Consider the following 25,155-nt stretch of genomic DNA (forward strand, 5'->3'; position numbering starts at 1 on the left):
AGGCAACCTAGGTAATAAAAGAAATCAAGGAAAAGTTGAATAATAAACATAGGCAAATTTAAGCTAATGATTATTAACTATAAATAGTTCAGTTATGACTGTATAATTAATAAGACCTGAAGAACTATTAATGCACTCAATTAAATAATTTCAGTAAATGACTGGCTAAGAGTAATTTAAAAATTAAGTCAGAAAATGAAACAAGGAGACTGAGGATACCTAGCCCCACTAGTTGACAGGGGGTTAATTAAGTTAATTCACTGGGAGTGATAATAAGGTGAGACAAACCACATTGGGAGAGGAAAGTGTTGAGGTTCTCTTCTTTAGTAATTGTAAACATTTTGCCCTCTGCGGTTTTTCTCACCTTTATCAGTCCATCTCTAACGAAGCACTGATGAATCGCATCTGGGTTATGTTGCCGGATTTGACGCAGGCGGTAGAGGAGTTGCTGTCTGTTCCTAGTCAAGCACTCGTTGATGTATAATCCCTTCCGTTGGGATGCAGCTGTCCGGACTATATGGGATTTCGTGAACTGGGAAGACAGCTTCAGGCGAATTTTCCGCTGGTTTTTTCCTGATGGATTCTTTTTGTCTACTCTGTAGGCAGCAATAACGTCAGATTTGTTTAGAATGAGCTGCAATTTGTTTTTTAAGAGATCCTGAGCTATTTCGACACAATTTTCACCTTCATGTTGAAACCTTCCTGTTGTTCACCTTCACCTTCACCTTAATGTTGTTCATGTCTTCATTTTCACCTTCACTAAATGAAACGCACGAGACAGAAAATTAAGTTTTAGTTAAATTAAGCAGCTTAAATATTTAACTATTGTGATTAAAGTTTTAGTTAATTTATTGAAGGACGAGTTGAAAGGGTGTGGGAGAATACGTAGCATCACATGTTATTTACCAACTTGTAAATCCACGAGGACCACAGCATTTCAAGAAGAGGGAAGTATCGTCACCAACAAAGAGGTGGCCGAAGTAATACAGAACATAATGCCTAAGAACCTCCGAGGAACAGGAATAATAAAGAACCCATGTACAATTAATAGAAGAGCTATGGTAAAATAATAGCTAGGAAGACTGACTCTGGAAAAACTTATGTCATAACCACTGAAGCACACCTCACTTCTTTCCTGGATGACTGTGGGATATCAGCTGAATAACCAGAACATAATTTGTAGTCTCACATACAACCAAAGTGTACTTAAGCTCTGCCTTTCCTTTCCAAAGGTGTTTATTTTTATTTTTATTTTATTTTTTTTGTTTGTCATCTTTGCCTGTTTTATACTCTTAATTATTTGTTCTTAGTTAATCCCCTTGTCACTAAACCTAGGGCTTTTTATTACCCTGTTACTTAAAGTAACTTGGTATTTGTTTCTTATAATCATTTATTGGAATTAATTAACAGTATAATTGTTTATATAAGCATCTACCTCAGTATCATAGTAAAATCTTCGACATGAATATACTGTCACCCTGTTTATTTTTACACTTAGATTTATATTAGAGTAAATTTCAAGATTTAATTAGATTTACATGTCATTTTTTTTCTTTTCTTTTTTTCTCTCGGAATTATCAATTTGAGCTCACTGTTTTCTTAGGTTCATACCAATTATAGGATTTTAATTAACCATTACTAAGGTAATTATCTTCAAGAACATTTTTTTATGATTATTCTTTTTCTTATTATTTTTTATTTTACATTTATATTGTCAGTCTCAACTGATTTTTTGTTTTTTATTTTATGTAACTTCTGTGTCCTCCCTGGCTATCTATTGGATCTTTATTTTACTTCTAAATTGTTACTATTTTATTGTATTTGCTTTTATTCTTGTGTTTTGCTTTATCGTGTATTTTGTATCGTGATCCCTCTGCATCTCTATGCACACTGATATTGATCCTGATCAAAATCTTCTGTCTCATATCTACACCAATCAGCACATTGATCATCATTAGTGCAAGTATTTCACAGCACACCAGGCTAAAAACAAACTTCAAAATAGCACCTGTCTATCAGTTTATAACCAAAATGTTAGATCACTTGGTAAACATTTTGACGATTTAAATGCATTACTCACAGCACTAGGTACTAACCTATCGTTCATTATTTTAACAGAAACTTGGCTAAATAAAGACTATACCCAACTCTACAACTTAGCTGGTTATAAAGCCACCTCACTCCTTTATTGTCAACCCATGTCTGTTATTTTATTATTATTTTTTTTTTTTAATCAACACTATTTGTCAACCTATTGTATTTGTGCTGCTTTTTCAGTCATGTTCCCCCTTTTTTTTATCTTTATTTGTATTTGTTTTCAACACTTTTTATTCTTTATGCTCAATTAGTATTAAGTTCTAGATATTAATGTTTTTCTTGCCCGAAACGCATTGCGTAATAGTGGCTTTAGGCATTGTATGTACTAGCTCTATCTATATATCAATCCATTAATGTAACATCACTTGTATGTATGTACCTTACCTGAATAAACATATTTATTTATATTTATTTATTTATAACTGTAGGCCTAATAAAAAAGGTGGTGGCACAGCTATATATTACCGAGATACATTTATCTGCAACAGTGTTATTAGTGACAGAGATGACTACTGTGAATATACTTTTGCTCAGTTTACAATTAAATCCCTTAAATCCTCTTTGACTATTGGAGCCATCTATAGATTTCCCAATACTAACATAGCTTCTTTCTCAGACAACCTAAGGAATCTTATTATAAACAACAATCTCAACAAAAACCACATCATTCTGGGAGGAGACTTTAATATTGACCTGGGTCAACAAAATTGCTCTCAAGTTGACTATTTCCTTAACAGCATGAACTCCTGAATGCTAATCCCCACAATCACCAAACCTACCCGAGTCACTCAAACATCAGCCACTACCTTGGACCACATATGGACAAACATAACAGCTCCCCTTGTATCTGGTATAATCTACGACAGAACAACTGACCACTATCCTACCTTTCTCATAGCGAACATGGACATAACACCACCAAAAAGCAAGAAACTTTCATTTAGGCTACACAGTGAATCAGCTTTAGACAATCTTACAGAGGCACTTTACAATATTAACTGGGATTCTGAATTCAATAATACCCATGATATAAATTCATTGGCTAACCTCTTCCTCTCCAAAACTCTAAGCCTCTACAACCTTCATTGTCCCCTTTTTACCAAGCAAGTAACTGACAAAAGATTAAACAATCCATGGCTCACAAGTGGCATTCTCAACTCAATCAACAAGAAACATGAATATGAAAAGAAAGTTAGGATTGGCCTAGTTTCAAAGGAAGTAGCTAAAAGGTACTCATAATAATAATAATAATAATAATAATACTTTATATTTAGGCAAAGGTACATACATAAAGAGATTTTACAAAGTTTGTTGGCTTTATAGATAAGAGCTAGTACATACAATGCCTAAAGTCACTATTACGCAAAGCGTTTCGGGCAGGAAAAAAAACACTACTGACTAAAGCTTAAAACTAATGGGTAAAAAGAAAAAAAATGCGTTGAGTACAAATAAAAATAGAGGTAAAAGAGGGGGGAACATTGTTGAAAAAACAGCACAAGTACAATTACAAATTATTACAGAAAATTATATTAAAACAGCGTTGATTTGAAAAACAAAAAAAAAACAAAAAACATACATGGGTTGACAATAGAGGGGTAAGGTAGGTTACAGGGAATTTATTAGGTAGTGCTTCGTTTTTAACTTAAACTGGTTGAGAGAGGTACTGTCTTTAACATGGTTGGGAAGGTCATTCCACATTCTGGGCCCCTTGATTTGTAGAGCATTTCTGGTTTGATTAGGTCGTACTCTAGGAATATCAAAACTGTATTTATTTCTGGTGTGGTGCTCATGGGTTCTGTTACAACCTTCTATGAAGCTTTTGAGATCAGGATTGTCATTACAGTTTAGCGTTTTGTATATGTATAGTACACATGAGAGAATGTGCAGTGACTTAATGTCTAACATATTCAGGGATTTGAGAAGGGGTACCGAGTGATGTCTGGGGCCTGAATTGGATATTGTCCTAATAGCAGCTTTGTGTTGAGTAATTAAAGGACGTAAGTGATTTTGGGTAGTAGAGCCCCAAGCACAAATACCATAGTTGAGATATGGATAGATAAGGGAGTAATAGAGAGTCACCAGGGCAGGGCGTGGTACATAATATCTGATCTTAGAAAGAATGCCCACAGTTTTTGAAACTTTTTTTGATATGTTTAGAATGTGTCCCTGGAAATTTAGCTTGTGGTCAATGAGAATGCCAAGGAATTTGCCATCTAATTTGTTACAAATATGGGTATTGTTTATTTTGAGATTTATTTGATTAGAGGATTTATTGCCAAACAGAATATAGAAAGTTTTGTCAATGTTAAGGGTGAGTTTGTTGGCAGTTAGCCACAGATGGACTTTATTTAGCTCAGTATTTACTGTGGCATTTAGAGCAAGGGGGTCAGGACTGGAGTAAATGAAGGTTGTGTCGTCAGCAAATAGGATTGGTTTGAGGTGTTGGGAGGCATTTGGAAGGTCATTAATGTAGATGAGAAAGAGGAGAGAGCCAAGTATGCTGCCCTGGGGAACACCAATGTTGATGGGTAGGGTGGGAGAAATTGTATTATTCACAGAAACACATTGGAGCCTGTCAGTAAAGTAGGATTTGAGGTATTGTAGGGAGTGTCCTCTGACACCATAATGATGTAATTTAAGAAGAAGGTTTTGGTGGTTGACAGTATCGAAAGCTTTACGCAGGTCCACAAATAACCCAACAGGGAACTCATTTTTATCAAGAGCTGTATGAATCGAGTTAAGCATACTAATAAGTGCATCGTTAGTGCTTTTTTTGGGCCTGAAGCCATATTGGCAAGGGCTAAGTATATTGAGTTTGGCTAGATATGAGTAAAGCTGCTTATAGATTAGTTTTTCAAAAATTTTTGACAAGTTTGGCAGGATTGATATAGGTCTGTAGTTGTTAACATCTGTGAGATCACCACATTTGTGGACAGGCGTTACTCTCGCTTTTTTTTAGAATATCTGGAAAGGTTTGGAGTTCAAGTGACTTGTTGAAGAGCAAAGCAATAGCAGGGGCTAAAGATCTGGAGGCTTTTTTGTAGATCAAAGTTGGTATCTCCTCAAGGGCACCAGACTTGGTTTTAAGGGAAAGGATTATCTCATTGACGTCAATGGAATTAATAGGCTTTAGGTACAGAGACTGGGGATAGTTCCCTCTAAGATAGTCCTTAATGTCAGTACTGGAAGATGGAATATCATTAGCAAGGGATGAACCAATGGAAGAGAAGAACCTATTGAACTCAATAGCAGAATCAGAGGCTGAAAGCTGACCATCGTTATTAGACAGGAGAGTCGGTTTGTTATTTAAAGACTTCTTTGATCCCAATATTTGTGAAATTGTTCTCCATGTTTGTTTAATGTTGCTCTTTATTTGGGTAAATTTATCTTCGTAGTATTTAGTTTTGGCTCGTCTAATTATCTTAGATAGCAATAATGAGTAATTCTTTGAGCATTCTTTGGAGACAATTCCTAACCTATACTTTTTCTCAAGGTCATGTTTTTTATTAATAGATTTAAGTATTCCCTTTGTAAGCCAGGGATTGTTAAGCCTTTTGGTTGTGACTTGTTTTGTAAGCATAGGACAGTGGGTATTATAAAGGCTAAGAGTTTTTTGAAGAAAAGATTGAACTGCTAGGTTGATGTCCTCTATGTTACCTAACTCGGACTCCCAGTTGACATTATCAGTAGCAGTTATAAAATTGTCTATAGCAGTTTCATTGTGTAGTCTAAAACGTATCTCTCTTGACTCAAGAGGTGGTTTGCTAATGTTAGTTAAGAGAAATGTGGGGTAATGGTCTGTAGTGCTGTCAGTGATTATACCTGAAGTTAGCGGAGAGGTTATATTTGTCCAGCAATGCTTACCAGTATCATAAGAAAGGCAAAACTTGCATATTATGTGAATAGATTCAATGAAGCAAAAGGCAACATGAAAAGCACTTGGAAAACTATCTCTAGTATCCTAGGAACTAAACAACACTCACATAACCAAATAAAACTCTACAAGGATGGGGATATACCGTCAATTGATTTAGAAATGCCAAATGAATTTAATAGTTTCTTTTCATCGGTTGGTGCTAATTTTGCCAGTAAAATCCCACAGACTCAGACACATATTTCTCAGGCAGCTATCCAAACTCTCTTCTCCTTTCACCAATCAGCCCGGCAGATGTTGTGTCCATCATACACTCTCTAAAAACCAAGGCAGGGAACACCAGTGAAATTCCGTCCATTGTGTACAAGAGAGCCTCCCATGCCCTTGCCCCACCCATAGCACTACTGTTCAACAAATCTATAGAGTGTCACACCTTCCCTGATATCCTCAAAAAAGCAAGAGTAACGCCAGTCCATAAAGGAGGCAATCCGGCGGACATAAACAATTATAGACCAATATCAAATCTACCCATTCTATCAAAAATATTTGAAAAAATTATTTACAAACAGCTCTATTCCTACTTCGTAAAATTCGACATACTCAGCCCCTGCCAGTTTGGCTTCCGGTCCCAAAAGAGCACCAACGATGCAATCATTAGTCTCCTTGACGTTATCTACTCAGCCCTTGACAAAAATGAGTTTCCGATTGGACTCTTCATTGACCTAAGAAAAGCCTTTGATACTGTTAATCACAACTACCTCTTACTTAAACTCCAGCATTATGGAATCCGAGGCCTTGCCCTTGACTACATCCGATCCTATCTTAGTGACAGACACCAATATGTAACCATCAATGATACAACTTCTTCCACTCTACCAATTACCGTTGGAGTGCCACAGGGCAGCATCTTAGGACCTCTTCTATTTCTTATATATATAAACGATCTGCCTAATGTCTCTAATATTCTCAAACCTATATTGTTTGCTGACGATACTACCCTTATATATTCAAACCTCAACCCACATACACTAAATAATGTTGTGAATAATGAATTAAAAAAAGTCCACTTATGGATGTCAACGAACAAACTAACATTAAACATCGAAAAGACTTACTACATCTTATTTGGAAGCAAATCATCAAATGCAATTCAGCTACAGGGGGAGCTCAACGGGGAGTCCGAGTTAGGTAACATAGGGGACATCAACCTAGCAGTGCAATCTTTTCTACAAACAACTCTTAGCCTTTATAACACCCACTGTCCTAGGCTTACAAAACAAGTCACAAGCAAAAGGCTTAACAATCCTTGGCTTACAAAGGGAATACTGAAATCCATTAACAAAAAACACGACCTTGAGAAGAAGTATAGGTTAGGAATTGTCTCCAAAGAATTCTCAAAGAATTACTCATTATTGCTATCTAAGATAATTAGACGAGCCAAAACTAAATACTACGAAGATAAATTTACTCAAATAAAGAGCAACATTAAACAAACTTGGAGCACAATTTCACAAATATTGGGATCAAAGAAATCTTTAAATAACAAACCGACTCTCCTGTCTAATAACGATGGTCAGCTTTCAGCCTCTGATTCTGCTATTGAGTTCAATAGGTTCTTCTCTTCCATTGGTTCATCCCTTGCAAATGATATTCCATCTTCCAGTACTGACATTAAGGACTATCTTACAGGTAACTATCCACAGTCTCTGTACCTAAAGCCTATTAACTCCACTGACGTCAATGAGATAATCCTTTCCCTTAAAACCAAGTCTGGTGCCCTTGAGGAGATACCAACTTTAATTTACAAAAAAGACTCCAGATCTTTAGCCCCTGCTATTGCTTTGCTCTTCAACAAGTCACTTGAACTCCAAACCTTTCCAGATATTCTAAAAAAAACGAGAGTAACGCCTGTCCACAAATGTGGTGACCCCACAGATGTTAACAACTACAGACCTATATCAATCCTGCCAAACTTGTCAAAAATTTTTGAAAAACTTATATATAAGCAGCTTTACTCATATCTAGCCAAACTCAATATACTTAGCCCTTGCCAATATGGCTTCAGACCCAAAAAAAGCACTAACGATGCACTTATTAGTATGCTTAACTCGATTCATACAGCTCTTGATAAAAAGGAGTTCCCTGTTGGGTTATTTGTGGACCTGCGTAAAGCTTTTGATACTGTCAACCACCATAACCTTCTTCTTAAATTACATCATTATGGAGTCAGAGGACACTCCCTACAATACCTCGAGTCCTACCTTACTGACAGGCTCCAATATGTTTCTGTGAATAATACAATTTCTCCCACCCTACCAATCAACATTGGTGTTCCTCAGGGCAGCATACTTGGCCCTCTCCTCTTTCTCATCTACATTAATGACCTTCCAAATGCCTCCCAACACCTCAAACCAATTCTATTTGCTGACGACACAACCTTCATTTACTCCAGTCCTGACCCTCTTGCTCTAAATGCCACAGTAAATACTGAGCTAAATAAAGTCCATCTTTGGCTAACTGCCAACAAACTCACCCTTAACATTGACAAAACTTTCTATATTCTGTTTGGCAATAAATCCTCTAGTCATATAAATCTCAAAATAAACAATACCCAAATTTGTAACAAATTAGATGGCAAATTCCTTGGCATTCTCATTGACCACAAGCTGAATTTCCAGGGACACATTCTAAATATATAAAAAAAAGTTTCAAAAACTGTGGGCATTCTTTCTAAGATCAGATATTGTGTACCACGCCCTGCCCTGGTGACTCTCTATTACTCCCTTATCTATCCTTATCTCAACTATGGTATTTGTGCTTGGGGTTCTACTACCCAAAATCACTTACGTCCTCTAATTACCCAACACAAAGCTGCTATTAGAACAATATCCAACTCTGGCCCCAGACATCACTCGGTACCCCTACTCAAATCTCTGAATATGTTAGATATTAAGTCACTGCACATTCTCTCATGTGTATTATACATATATAAAACGCTAAACTATAATGCCAATCCTGATCTTAAAAGCTTCATAGAAGGTTGTAACAGAACCCATGAGCACCACACCAGAAATAAATACAGTTTTGATATTCCTAGAGTACGTCTTAATCAAACTAGAAATGCTCTGCAAATCAAGGGGCCCAGAATGTGGAATGACCTTCCCAACCATGTTAAAGACTGTACCTCTCTCAACCAGTTTAAGATAAAAACTAAACACTACCTAATAAATTCCCTGTAATCTACCTCACTCCTCTATTGTCAACCCATGTCTGTTATTTTCTTTTTTTTTAATTAACACTGTTTGTCAACCTATTGTATTTGTGCTGCTTTTTCAGTCATGTTCCCCCTTTTTTTATCTTTATTTGTATTTGTTCTCAACACTTTTTATTCTTTATGCTCAATTAGTATTAAGTTCTAGATATTAATGTTTTTCTTGCCCGAAACGCATTGCGTAATAGTGGCTTTAGGCATTGAATGTACTAGCTCTATCTATATATCAATCCATTAATGTAACATCACTTGTATGTATATACCTTACCTGAATAAACATCTCATCTCTCTCTCTCTCTACAGATAGACAACATTAACATCAGTAATAAAAATGATGGCAAGTTTCTTGGCCTATTCCTAGACAAGAGACTCAACTTCAGCACCCACATTCAACACATAACTAAGAAAGTCTCTAAGACAGTTGGTATACTCTCCAAAATCAGATATTATGTTCCTAACTCTGCTCTCCTCTCACTATATTATGCACTAATCTACCCCTATCTTAATTATGGTATCTGTGCATGGGGGTCTACCACTGCAAACCACCTTAAGCCCATCATCACACAGCAAAAATCTGCTATCAGAATAATAACTAACTCTGCTTTCAGAAAACACTCAGCTCCCTTATTTAAATCCCTAAACTTGCTAAATATTAACTCCCTCCACACATTCTCTTGTGTCAACTACATTTACAAAACCCTGTTCTTAAATGCAAACCATGCTCTGAAACTCTCCCTGGACAGATGTAATAGGACCCATTATCACCACACCAGAAATAAATATCTCTTTGATATCCCCAGGTCAAACTTAATCTGTGTAAACACTCTATGCAAATTAAGGGACCTAGTCTATGGAACTCACTCCCTAGTGAATTGAAAAACTGTAAAACTTTTGCCTTATCTAAAAGCAAAACCAAAAAGTACCTAACTTCATCTTCTTAGTTTCCTACACTGAGCTTTAAATTTGCTCTGTACCTAGTGTTACCCAATCTCCTAATTTTTATGTAATATCAAACAACCTTATCATTGTGTTCATTGCTGTCTTCTTTTATGTGCTAGCCATATGCTGTATTGTGACTACCAGTTTTTGTCAACTACCATTCAAGCTGTCATTGCAATCAATCTTATATTGTTTCTGCTGTATTGTGCCTACCAATTTTTGTCAACTACCATTCAAGCTGTCATTGCAATCAATCTTAGCTACCTATGTGCTTTAATATACTGTACCTACAATTTTCTCTCATCTTCTTTTTTTCATTTCATGTAACTGTTATCATTTTTTTGTCTATAAATTTTGCAAGTATTTACCTCCTTAAAATTTTCTTAGATTAAGGACCTGCCCGAAACGCTGCGCGTGCTAGTGGCTTTACAAGACTGTAATTACCATATTTGTATCCTCACATTCATTATGTACATTCTTGTATATGCATAAATAAATAAATAAATAAATAAATAAATAAATAAATAAGCTAATAACAAAATAGGCTTGAAAGCTGAAAGAGGAAGAATAATACTTAATCGTAGCTGTAATCCAACGGGAACGTGGCTTGAAAAGCTCACGCGCCCCTGCACCCAAGGTCAGAAGAAGGGAGTAACTTAAGTTACCCGTTGTCTAAATGAATACCGCACAAAACCCCATCCACTGTTAAACTTATATTGAAGAGTAAAACCTTAATCTTAACATTAATTCAAAAGGAAGACTACAATATCCTGCCCCGGAGGGATTTGATCGGCTTGAACGATCGTAAGCAGGTATTAACTATATTCAAATATAATCCAACATAATAATAAAAATAGAATACTCCGAAGTAATCAATATAATAACTATATGACCCATATAAAATACATATCAACGTATAAGTACCGGATAAAATTAATATAAAAAAACAGTTCTTTAAGCATAACCGAGACCTGCTTGTGTCCGGAGAGACACACACACAACAAATTAAAAATGTGGTAACCGAGTCCCATACAGCCCACAAAGAACCGCGTCCATTACAGTCTAAAATTAACTGAGTCGATTACATTGAATTCCATCATATGTTGTCCTCCGTATGCAGGCCGACAAATAATTTGATTTACCTATTGCGATTAAAGTTTTAATTAAGATGCGTTAAGCGTAAGATAAGTATAAGATTGGATTAAAGAATAACCACTTAATGTGTAAACCACAGCTTATAATCTTAATGCTGGAGATTAAAAGCTTAATCTCGTCCGAAGGAAGTTAAATCATGACTTAATGTTAAAGAATAAAACCTTAATCTTAACATTAATTCAAAAGGAAGACTGCAATATCCTGCCCCGGAGGGATTTGAGCAGCTTGAACGACCGGTAGCAAGAAATAACTATATTCAAATATAATCCAACATAATAATATAACAATAGAACACACCGAAGTAATCAATATATAAACTATATGACCCATATAAAATACATGCCAACATATAAGTAACCAATAAATCTAATATAAGAAAACAGTTCTTTAAATCATAACTGTGACCTGCTTGGGTCCTCGGAGACACAAACACAACAAATTATAAGTGTGGTAGCTGAGTCCATTACAGTCCAAAATTAACTGAGTCCGTTACATTGAATTCCAACGCATGTTGTCCTCCGTATGCAGGCCAACAAATAAAATTATTGACCTATTGCGATTAAAGTTTTAATTAAGAAACGTTAAGTGTAAGATATGTATAAGAATGGATTTAAGAATAATCTCTTAATGTGTAAAAACACAGCTTTTAATCTTAATGCTGAAGATTAAAACCTTAAACTCGACATTAACGCGAAAGGAAGACTGCAAAAAAGAAAACCTTGCCCTGTAAAAAGTTAAATCATGACTGACATGATTATGTCCTGGCAGCACGAACTCCATAAAATATAAGGAATATAAGAAATATAAGGTCCAATACATCCATCGTATGTTGGTCTCCGAATGCGTGGTACTTTTATCAGCCTCGTGCATTTGCTGATTGCAGATCAGCTGTAACGGCAGCAGTCGGAGCATCGTCACCTGTTGAATAAAAGTTTTTCTCTGGGGATATCAAAGAAATATTATTTCTGGTGGGTGATAATGAGTCCTTGCATCTGTCCAGGGAGATTTTCGGAGCAGCAATTTATAAAATTGGTTACTGAGTCCATTGCAATGATCTCCATCGTCTGATGTCGTTGTTGTTGGGACTTCCTGCTACTCCGGCAGACAAAAGTCTGGTATAGCCAGCAGCCAGGGATAATCCAGCGGCCAGGGCAATCCAGCAGCCAGTGAGTCTGCATAAAAATTTTTTGTCTGCACCGGCAAATAAAAGGCTTGTAATCCATCAGTCAGGGAGGTTGCATAAAAATTCCGGGCTAAGCCGGCAGACAATAGTTCTTGTAATCCATGTCCAGGAAGGCTGCATAAAAAATCCGGACTAAACCGGCAGACAATAGGTCTGGCAATCCAGACCTATAGGTCTGGCAAAATTCCAGTCGTTCAGGGAGGCTGCATAAATTCCGGGCTAATCCGTCGGACAATGTGTCTGGTAATTCAGCATTCAGGAAGGAAGCATAAACATTCTGGGCTAAACCGGCAGACAATAGGTCCGGCAAACTATCAGTCAGGGGGGGCTGCATTAAATTCTGGGCTTAGCCCGCAGACAATAGGTCTGGCAATCCAGCAGCAAGGGAGGCTGCGTAAAATTTCCGGGCTTAACCGGCATACAATATGTCTGGCAATCCAGCAGCGAGGGCGGCTGCATTAAATTCCGGGCTTAACCGGCAGACAAAAGGTCTGGCAATCCAGCAGCGAGGGCGGCTGCATAAAAATTCCGGGCTTAACCAGCAGACAATAGGTCTGGCAATCCAGCAGCGAGGAGAGCTGCATAAAAAATCGGGCTTAACCGACAGACAAGGTCTGGCGATCCAACAGCGAGGGAGGCTGCATAAGAATTTCGGCTTAACCAGCAGACAATAGGTCTGGAGGCTGCATAAAGTTTCTGGCCTAGACATGAGCCAGCTGGACTAGCTAGAGCGGTGTTAGAGCAGCCACGATGGAGGCTGCATAAAATTTCCGGCCTAACCGGCAGACAATATGACTGGCAATCCAGCAGCTAGGTGAGCCACCTGAAAAGGTACCGGGCTTAATCGGCGGACAATATTTCCGGCAAACCAGCATCGAGGATACTGAATAAAAATTCCCGGGCTTAACCGGCAGAAAATAATTCTGGCAAGCTAGCGGCGAGGGCAAGGCTGCATAAGAATTTCGTCTTAATCAGCGGACAATAGGTCTGGTGGCTGCATAAAATGTCCTGCCTAGGCATGACCTAGCTGGCCTAGCTAGAGCGGCTACAGGCCGCGTGGGGAACAGCGCTGGGCACACGCCGACACTTGGGAGGATTCTGATTGAAATTACCTACTTAAAATTATCTGCTAGATTAAGGACTTGCCCGAAACGCTGCGCGTACTAGTGGCTTTGCAAGAATGTAAATACTGTACTATCCAATGTATTCTCACAAACCTAATGTACCTTCTTGTATATATATAAATAAATAAATAAATAAATAAAAACCTAGCTTTACATTTAGAACATAAGATACCACTTTACCTTGGAGAAAGTTGAGTAGTGTAGGCCTCCCCTAGCTGGTCAGCATGTGAGGTTGAAGGGCCCGCGAAGTTAAACTCAACCAGGGTGGGGTCAGGGATCGTGGTAGCAGTCATAGTTTCCATAGCTTCTAGAAGTCCCAAGAACATAAGAGTCCTAAGTTTTTCTTTTGTCTTGCGAAGCGAAGCGTGTTTGAAGCAGGGGAGTTGGTCTGTTGGCCAACAGTACGCCGAATCCTTTTTTCTTTTGACTTGCGGTCCTTATTTTTTTTCTTTTGACTTGCGAAGCGGAGCGTGTCTGGAGCAAGAGAGAACGCATGACCTCTCCTCTCTTCATTATATAGGCCCCCACGGCGCTCCGCGCACTGCGCCGCGGAACGCGCTGTGCAACTGTCTTTCTCCTCCATCAGAAATTCCTCCGCATTCCTACATAATGTAGCGGTCATTTAACAAACCACCTCTTGAGTCAAGGGAGTTAAGCTTTAGGCTGCACAATGAAACTGCTATAGACTATTTTATAACTGCTGCTGATAATGTCAACTGGGAGTCCGAGTTAGGTAACATAGGGGACATCAACCTAGCAGTGCAATCTTTTCTACAAACAACTCTTAGCCTTTATAACACCCACTGTCCTATGCTTACAAAACAAGTCACAAACAAAAGGCTTAACAATCCTTGGCTTACAAAGGGAATACTTAAATCCGTTAATAAAAAAACATGACCTTGAGAAGAAGTATAGGTTAGGAACCGTCTCCAAAGAATTCTCAAATAATTACTCATTATTGCTATCTAAAATAATTAGACGAGCCAAAACTAAATACTATGAAGATAAATTTACCCAAATAAAGAGAAACATTAAAAAAACTTGGAGCACAATTTCACAAATATTGGGATCAAAGAAGATTTTAAATAACAAACCAACACTCCTGTCCAATAACGTTGGTCAGCTTTCAGCCTCTGAGTCTGCTATTGAGTTCAATAGGTTCTTCTCTTCCATTGGGTCATCCCTTGCAAATGATATTCCATTTTCCAGTACTGATGTTAAGGACTATCTTACAGGTAACTATCCACAGTCTCTGTACCTAAAGCCTACTAATTCCACTGATGTCAATGAGATAATCCTTTCCCTTAAAACCAAGTCTAGTGCCCTTGAGGAGATACCAACTTTAGTTTACAAAAAAGCTTCCAGGTCTTTAGCCCCTGCTATTGCATTGCTCTTCAACAAGTCACTTGAACTCCAAACCTTTCCAGACATTCTAAAAAAAAAGCAAGAGTAACCCCTGTCCACAAATGTGGTGATCTCACAGATGTTAACAACTACAGACCTATATCAATCCTGCCTAACTTGTCAAAAATATTTGAAAAACTAATCTACAAGCAGCTTTACTCTTATCTACCCAAACACAACATACTTAGCTCTTGTCAACATGGCTTCAGACCCAAAAAAAGCACTAACGATGCACTTATTAGTATGAATAACTTGATTCATGCAGCTCTTAATAAAAATGAATTCCCTGTTGGGTTATTTGTGGACCTGCGTAAGGCTTTTGACACTGTCAACCATCAAAACCTTCTTCTTAAATTACATAATTATGGAGTCAGAGGACACTCCCTGCAATACCTCAAATCTTACCTTACTGACAGGCTCCAGTATGTTTCTGTGAATAATTCAATTTCTCCCACCCTACCCATCAACATTGGTGTTCCTCAGGGCAGCATACTTGGCCCTCTCCTCTTTCTCATCTACATTAATGACCTTCCAAATGCCTCCCAACACCTCAAACCAATTCTATTTGCTGACGACACAACCTTCATTTACTCCAGTCCTGACCCCCTTGCTCTAAATGCCACAGTGAATACTGAGCTAAATAAAGTCCATCTTTGGCTAACTGCCAACAAACTCACCCTTAACATTGACAAAACTTTCTATATTCTGTTTGGCAATAAATCCTCTAATCAAATAAATCTCAAAATAAACAATACCCAAATTTGTAACAAATTAGATGGCAAGTTCCTTGGCGTTCTCATTGACCACAAGCTGAATTTCCAGCGACACATTCTAAATATATCAAAAAAAGTTTCAAAAACTGTTGGCATTCTTTCTAAGATCAGATATTATGTACCCCGCCCTGGCCTGGTGATTCTCTATTACTCCCTCATCTATCCATATCTCAACTATGGTATTTGTGCTTGGGGTTCTACTACCCAAAATAATTTATGTCCTCTAATTACCCAACACAAAGCTGCTATTAGGACAATATCCAACTCTGGCCCAGACATCACTCGGTACCCCTACTCATATCTCTGAATATGTTAGATATTAAGTCACTGCACATTCTCTCATGTGTATTATACATATATAAAACGCTGAACTGTAATGCCAATCCTGACCTCAAAAGCTTCATTGAAGGTTGTAACAGAACCCATGAGCACCACACCAGAAATAAATACAGTTTTGATATTCCAAGAGTACGACTTAATCAAACTAGAAATGCTCTACAAATCAAGGGACCCAGAATGTGGAATGACCTTCCCAACCATATTAAAGACTGAACCTCTCTCAACCAGTTTATGACAAAACAAATATTGTTTATTGACAACAAATTCTCTTGTATTTCTTGTAAACAAATATTGTAAACAATTGTTTACAAATTTCTTGTAAACAAATATTGTTTATTGACAACAAATTCTCTTTTATTATACTTACTGAAACATGGTTGAAAGAGGATACCACTCAACTCTTTAACATGCCTAACTACTCAGCAATTCACAACTGTCGTCAACTTCAGAGAGGTGGTGGCACTGCTCTTTACTACCACCAAGAACTAACATGCTTAAAAGAAATTAGAACTAGAGACTGCTATGGGGAGTATATCTTCGCCAGCTTCAGAGTCAAGGGTGCCGAGTCTGTCCTGTCTGTGGGTGCAGTTTATAGAATTCCTAACACTGATGTGTCCGAATTCAACTCAAACCTTAGAAATCTAATACTTGATAACAGACTGAACAAAAACCACCTAATTATTGCAGGGGACTTTAATATTGACCTCTGCGAGCCAGAACACCCTACTGCTGTTAGCTTCCTCAACTGTATGAACTCCTGCTTCCTCATACCCTTAATCACTAGACCTACTAGAATCACTGATAGCACTGCCACGACTCTAGATCACATCTGGACAAACATAACCTCTCCGCTTACTTCAGGTATAATCACCGATAGCACTACAGACCATTACCCCACATTTCTCTTAACTAACATTAGCAAACCACCTCTTGAGTCAAGAGAGATACGTTTTAGACTACACAATGAAACTGCTATAGACAATTTTATAACTGCTTCTGATAATGTTGACTGGGAGTCCGAGTTAGGTAACATAGAGGACATCAACCTAGCAGTTCAATCTTTTCTTCAAAAAACTCTTAGCCTTTATAATACCCACTGTCCTATGCTTACAAAACAAGTCACAACCAAAAGGCTTAACAATCCCTGGCTTACAAAGGGAATACTTAAATCTATTAATAAAAAACATGACCTTGAGAAGAAGTATAGGTTAGGAATTGTCTCCAAAGAATTCTCAAAAAATTACTCATTATTGCTATCTAAGATAATTAGACGAGCCAAAACTAAATACTACGAAGATAAATTTACCCAAATAAAGAGCAACATTAAACAAACTTGGAGAACAATTTCACAAATATTGGGATCAAAGAAGTCTATAATTAACAAACCAACACTCCTGTCTAATAACGATGGTCAGCTTTCAGCCTCGGATTCTGCTATTGAGTTCAATAGGTTCTTCTCTTCCATTGGTTCATCCCTTGCTAATGATATTCCATCTTCCAGTACTGACATTAAGGACTATCTTACAGGTAACTATCCACAGTCTCTGTACCTAAAGCCTATTAATTCCACTGACGTCAATGAGATAATCCTTTCCCTTAAAACCAAGTCTGGTGCCCTTGAGGAGATACCAACTTTAATCTACAAAAAAACCTCCAGATCTGTAGCCCCTGCTATTGCTTTGCTCTTCAACAAGTCACTTGAACTCCAAACCTTTCCAGATATTCTAAAAAAAGCGAGAGTAACGCCTGTCCACAAATGTGGTGATCTCACAGATGTTAACAACTACAGACCTATATCAATCCTGCCAAACTTGTCAAAAAATTTTGAAAAACTAATCTATAAGCAGCTTTACTCATATCTAGCCAAACTCAATATACTTAGCCCTTGCCAATATGGCTTCAGGCCCAAAAAAAGCACTAACGATGCACTTATTAGTATGCTTAACTCGATTCATACAGCTCTTGATCAAAATGAGTTCCCTGTTGGGTTATTTGTGGACCTGCGTAAAGCTTTCGATACTGTCAACCACCAAAACCTTCTTCTTAAATTACATCATTATGGTGTCAGAGGACACTCCCTACAATACCTCAAATCCTACCTTACTGACAGGCTCCAATGTGTTTCTGTGAATAATACAATTTCTCCCACACTACCCATCAACATTGGTGTTCCCCAGGGCAGCATACTTGGCCCTCTCCTCTTTCTCATCTACATTAATGACCTTCCAAATGCCTCCCAACACCTCAAACCAATTCTATTTGCTGATGACACAACCTTCATTTACTCCAGTCCTGATCCCCTTGCTCTAAATGCCACAGTAAATACTGAGCTTAATAAAGTCCATCTGTGGCTAACTGCCAACAAACTCACCCTTAACATTGACAAAACTTTCTATATTCTGTTTGGCAATAAATCCTCTAATCAAATAAATCTCAAAATAAACAATACCCAAATTTGTAACAAATTAGATGGCAAATTCCTTGGCATTCTCATTGACCACAAGCTGAATTTCCAGGGACACATACTAAACATATCAAAAAAAGTTTCAAAAACTGTGGGCATTCTTTCTAAGATCAGATATTATGTACCACGCCCTGCCCTGGTGACTCTCTATTACTCCCTTATCTATCCATATCTCAACTATGGTATTTGTGCTTGGGGCTCTACTACCCAAAATCACTTACGTCCTCTAATTACTCAACACAAAGCTGCTATTAGGACAATATCCAATTCTGGCCCCAGACATCACTCGGTTCCCCTACTCAAATCTCTGAATATGTTAGACATTAAGTCACTGCACATTCTCTCATGTCTATTATACATATATAAAACGCTAAACTATAATGCCAATCCTGATCTCAAAAGCTTCATAGAAGGTTGTAACAGAACCCATGAGCACCACACCAGAAATAAATACAGTTTTGATGTTCCTAGAGTACGACTAAATCAAACCAGAAATGCTCTACAAATCAAGGGGCCCAGAATGTGGAATGACCTTCCCAACCATGTTAAAGACTGTACCTCTCTCAACCAGTTTAAGTTAAAAACGAAGCTATACCTAATAAATTCCATGTAACCCACCTTACCCCCCTGTTGTCAACCCATGTATATTTTTTGTTTTTTTGTTTTTCAAATCAACGCTGTTTGAATGTAATTTTCTGTAATAATTTGTAATTGTATTTGTGCTGCTTTTTCAACAATGTTCCCCCCTCTTTTACCTCTATTTTTTATATGTACTCATCACATCTTTTCTTTTTACCCATTAGTTTTAAGCTGTAGTCATTAATGTTTTTCCTGCCCGAAACGCTTTGCGTAATAGTGGCTTTAGGCATTGTATGTACTAGCTCTATCTATAAAGCCAACAAACTTTGTAAATCTCTTTATGTATGTACCTTACCAAAATAAAGATTATTATTATTATTATTATTATTATTATAAAAATGAAGCACTATCTAATAAATTCCCTGTAACCTACTTAATTACCCCTCTGTTGTCAACCCATGTCTGTTTTTTTTTAAACAACGCTGTTTATTTGTTTATTTATTTATTTATATATATACAAGAAGGTACATTGGGTTTGTGAGAATACATTGGATAGTACAGTATTTACATTCTTGTAAAGCCACTAGTACGCGCAGCGTTTCGGGCAGGTCCTTAATCTAGCAGATAATTTTAAGTAGGTAATTTCTATCAGAATTGATAAATGATAAAGATACATTGCAAGAGAAAAATGAGATGAGAGAGCTTAGTAAGTATATTAAAGCACATTGTTATATTAAAGCTCTGATTGTCTGCTCTAAGCTCTGCTCTGCTCTGATAAAGCTCTGATAAAGCACATTGTTATATTAAAGCTCTGTTTGTCTGTAATAATTTGTAATTGTATTTGTGCTGCTTTTTCAGCCATGTTCCCCCCTCTTTATTCTCTATTTTTATTTGTTCTCATCACATTTTATTCTTTATACCCATTAGTATTAAGCTTCAGTCATTTATGTTTTTCCTGCCCGAAACGCTTTGCGTAATAGTGGCTTTAGGCATTGTATGTACTAGCTCTCTATATTAATCTAACAAACTTTGTAAAATCTCTTGTATGTATGTACCTTACCTAAATAATCATTTATTTATTTATTTATTATTTATATGATCAAGTGTCATGTATTTATTCAGACGAGAACAGCAGCGAACACAAACCAGCGCATATACGAACGAAAGGGTTTATATGTACATTCTTTTCAGTGAACGAACTTGTTTCTAGTGTACTGAACTGACGGTATCCGAAACTGCAGTAGTCGATTTGAGCAGTCCTCTAAACAACAGTCGCCATTGTAGCAGCACCAACCGGTGATGTCCAGCATAAGCATTAAGGGGGAAAACCTTGACACAAACTGCACCCATCATACAGAAGGAGCACCACCATAACCGCCAAGTGCTCTCATCAATTCTAACTCTAAGAAACAGCACTCAAGCCTTAACGCGTCTCCAACATCACCACTCATGCCGCCATCCACTGGAGAAAACCCTTACACAAACTCTACCTATCATAAAGATGAAGACTCACCAGTGTCCAGAGTGTGGGAAGGTATTCACTCGTCTTGAACATATGAAGACTCACATGTTAGTGCATTTAGGTGACAAACCTCACGAATGTCCAGAGTGTGGGAAGAAATTCAGTCAGCTGGGAAATATGAAGACCCACATTTTTTTTTTTTTTTTTTTTTTTTTTTTTTTTATAAATTACACAAATACAAGAACACACAAAACAACGCAAACCTGTACACATCAAGTACACCAATGAAGGAACAGTACACAGGAATAAACAGTCTGTACACTAAACAATAACAGTAACCACAAAACACAAGCGCTGAACAAAATAAAAACGCATTGAAGCAATGGGCTAAACAGTACAGGGAAATAAGTGCTAAAACAGTACATGGAAACAATAGGCTAAACAGTTCATATCTACATAGCAACACAGAACATGGCCAAGAAAATTACATGAAAAATAAAGAAAACAATTAAGTACATAAATAACATTTAAACACACCTGGAACCAATAACATAAACATACACAGACGTACGTGGATATAGAATCACGTGCACAAAACCACGCCTACCACACACACAGAACAAAGGAGCATAGGACCATACACGCGCTACCCAGGAAAATGACATACACTAAATGAGAAGAAATTATGTACACACACACTAAACACACTCTAAACAACAAGACAAACACACTCATACCACCCACACCACCACGGCACACCACACTGCACCCAAGCACGCAAAATAATGGGTTACAGGCCAAAGCGAAACACGGCCACAAAAGGAACAGTAGAAAACAGTACAGCAGAAAACCCAGGCCCACGCAGGAGCCAAAACCCCCCTCAAAACCACACACCCACTCGCATACGGACACAACCGGCACCCGGAGGTACGGAAACACACCACACACACACAGGAGCAGCAGCATCTCAAGCTAGGGGGGAGACACACAAACACACGCAACCCCCGCCAAGGACACCCCAAGAAGCGGAAAGGGAGCGCATAGCAAAGCAAACCCCGAAACCCCCCAACCCCTCTAAACCCCCCATCAACACCCCAACCCCACCCAAGACGAGAACATCACCTTGCCACCAAGGCACCCGCCGACCCAAAGGCAACCCCACGAACATAGGCATCTGTGAACCACCGACCAAACTCCTCCGGAAAAGCGCGCTGCAACCACCACCAGGTAAACCGCATGCGCCCCCGTAAAAATCCTAAAATTCGGGCAATCCCAAAACCCTCCCGCCTCCCAACCCACACACAAAACACATAATCAGCAACCAAAACACATAATGTATTACGCACCCGCAGCGGATAAGCCGGAAAATACAAAAACAAAAACTGTGTAGCGAGTAGATTATCCCAATAATATACTCGCTCCAAATATAGTGTTAATGTTCCTGTCAACCTTTGGAGATGAATGAGGTGAGGCGTTGCCCGGGCAACACGGTGAGATGCCCGAGCAATATAAGCAGCGGTGTAGCGAACATTAACTAGTCTACTTTCAAGTGTGGTCTCGAGCAGACACTTGCGAGATACTGTACCGACGCTCAGTGCGCTCAACTCACACCAAAGTATCACCTGTGTACTTCTGTATATTCGACCAAATATATATATAGTATCTTAGTGTCTGTGTATATTTGTCACCATACTTTACGTAACAATAGAACCGTTACATTGGTGACCCAGTGAGTGACAAAGAACACCTAGTCACAAACTAGATCTTCGTCATGGATTTATCTACCAGGTTTCCAGCATACAACGCAGATGAGCCAGAATTTTGGTTCATGCAGATGGAGGCTATTTTCGACCTTCGCGAAATTTCGACTGAGAAAGCCCGATATGCCTGTACCCTGCCAACACTTACCTCGGAGGCTATGCACACTGCCTCCGCTGTCATCACCGCGCCATCACCGGACACCAGGACGTACACTGCATTGAAGGCCGCTCTTCTACAGGCAGCAATGAAACGCCGCATTCAACAAAGGGACCAACTCCTCACTGACAAAAGGTTAGTAGACAAAACACCAGCCCAGCTTCTGCGGCATATTCAGTATGTGATGCATACTGCAACTGGTCCAGCCCCCAGCGAGATTGTGAGATCACTGTGGATACAACTCTGTCCAAAACACATTCAATCGGCCCTATTCAGTATGGCTGACGACACCCCATTAGCCCAACTGGCTACACTGGCAGACCGGCTTCATACGACGTCTGATAACGCTACGCTGTCCCACCTCAGTGATACACAGCAGACTACAGACACCCAACAACTCGACGTCCTCCAGAACCGGCGTTTTTTTCACCCAGGGAAGACGTACCATGCGAATCCAGTATCAGTCTCTAAGCGACAGCGAGAACGTCGTGGAGAACTTTGTTCTTACCACCAGAAGTTCGGACACCAAGCCCGCAACTGTAGGGCTCCTTGTTCCTGGTCGGGAAACTACTTCGGCGGGGACTGTTAACGGCCAGTGACCCCGCCATTTCAAACACTACACTGCTCTACATATCTGACGTCATAACCAAACGCCGTTTCCTCGTTGATACAGGTGCAGCAGCTAGTGTGTTGCCTCCCCCACTGGTCAAACCAACCCGTACTCCTGGTTTGGACTTACGAGCCGCCAATGGTACGTCCGTCCGTACATATGGGACCCGCGCCCTGGTTCTCGAGTTCGCCTCTCTGGGTCGCTTTTCGTGGACTTTCCTCATAGCGGATGTGGAACAACCCATTCTTGGATGGGATTTCCTGCAACACCATCGACTTATGGTGGATCCCGCAGGTGCAGTACTTCGAGCCTCTCCTAGTACCTCACCACAAGTTAACATCGTCACCCCAGTCGCATCTACGGAACTTCAAGCACTCCTGGATGAATTCAAAGATGTGACCCAACCCGCCAGCCCTCGACCAGAGGTGCAACATACGATTACGCATCACATTACTACAACGGGAGCACCTACCTTCGCCAGACCACGCCGCCTGGCACCGGAACGACTGGCGGTAGCACGTGCTGAATTCAATAAGCTACAGGAGGCGGGAATAATCCGCCCTTCGAACAGTCCATGGGCTTCACCTCTCCATATGGTCCCGAAAACAGCCCCAGGGGAATGGCGCCCTTGCGGAGACTACAGGGCTCTCAACGTTCATACTCTGCCGGATCGCTACCCAATACCACACATCCAGGATTTCTCACAGGGATTGAGCAACGCAACCGTTTTTTCGAGAATTGACCTTGTGCGGGCATTTCACCAGATCCCTGTGGAACCGGCAGACATTCCGAAAACAGCGATCACGACACCTTTTGGACTGTTTGAATTCGTCCGGATGCCTTTTGGTCTACGGAATGCAGCCCAGACATTCCAACGCTTCATCGACCAAGTAGTTAAGGACCTTCCTTTTTGCTACGCCTACATTGACGATCTGCTGGTGGCCAGTACATCACCAACAGAACATCTGCTACACCTCCGACTCCTTCTCACCCGTCTGCGCAACTTCGGCTTGCAGCTCAACTCCGAGAAGTGTATTTTCCATGTTCCAGAGCTGGATTTCTTGGGACACCGTGTGTCAGCAGCAGGGGTCCAACCACTAGAGAAGAAAATCGAGGCAATCAAGGAATTCCCGCGCCCATCTACTCCAAAGAAGTTGCAAGAATTTCTTGGTGTGGTGAATTTTTATCATCGATTCATCCCACATTGTTCGGACATCTTGCGACACTTATACGACCTCTTACATGGTCGGAAACTCACGTCCCGTCTTCCGTTGGAGTGGACTCCCCAGGCAGAGACAGCATTCACCGACATAAAAAACAAGCTGGCGGAATTCACCTTACTCGCACACCCAGTGTCTGACGCTCCCACCAATCTCTCTACCGACGCTTCAAACACAGCAATTGGTGCTGTACTACAACAGCTCATTGAAGGAGAATGGCGCCCAATTGCATTCTTTTCAGCGCGCCTGTCACCCACTGAAGAGAAGTACAGCACTTTTGATAGGGAACTGCTCGCCATCTACTCAGCCATACAACATTTCCGGCACTTTCTCGAGGGGCGGAACTTCCACATCCTCACAGACCACAAACCTCTCACTTATGCGCTGGCGGCCAAGGGTGATGCTCACTCTCCTCGAGTAGCCAACCACCTGGGATTTATTTCCCAATTTACCTCGGATATCCGTCATGTCAAAGGAACTAATAATGTCATAGCCGATGCACTGTCTCGACCCACCATAAACCACGTCATGACAAACCCAGCTCAGGTGGACTATTGTGTAATCAGTAAGGCCCAACGGGAAGACCCTGATCTACAGCGATTACGAACATCTGACACAGCTCTCCGGTTCATCGAGATTCCCATGGAAGGTGGCGGAAGTATAATCTGTGACACCTCACGGACGGGAGCACTTAGGCCCTACATTCCTGCCCAGTTTCGCTGGAAAACGTTCTCAGTATTTCAC

This window comes from Procambarus clarkii, chromosome 12 (genome assembly GCF_040958095.1).
Source record: "Procambarus clarkii isolate CNS0578487 chromosome 12, FALCON_Pclarkii_2.0, whole genome shotgun sequence".
NCBI classification, from domain to species: Eukaryota; Metazoa; Arthropoda; class Malacostraca; order Decapoda; family Cambaridae; genus Procambarus; species Procambarus clarkii.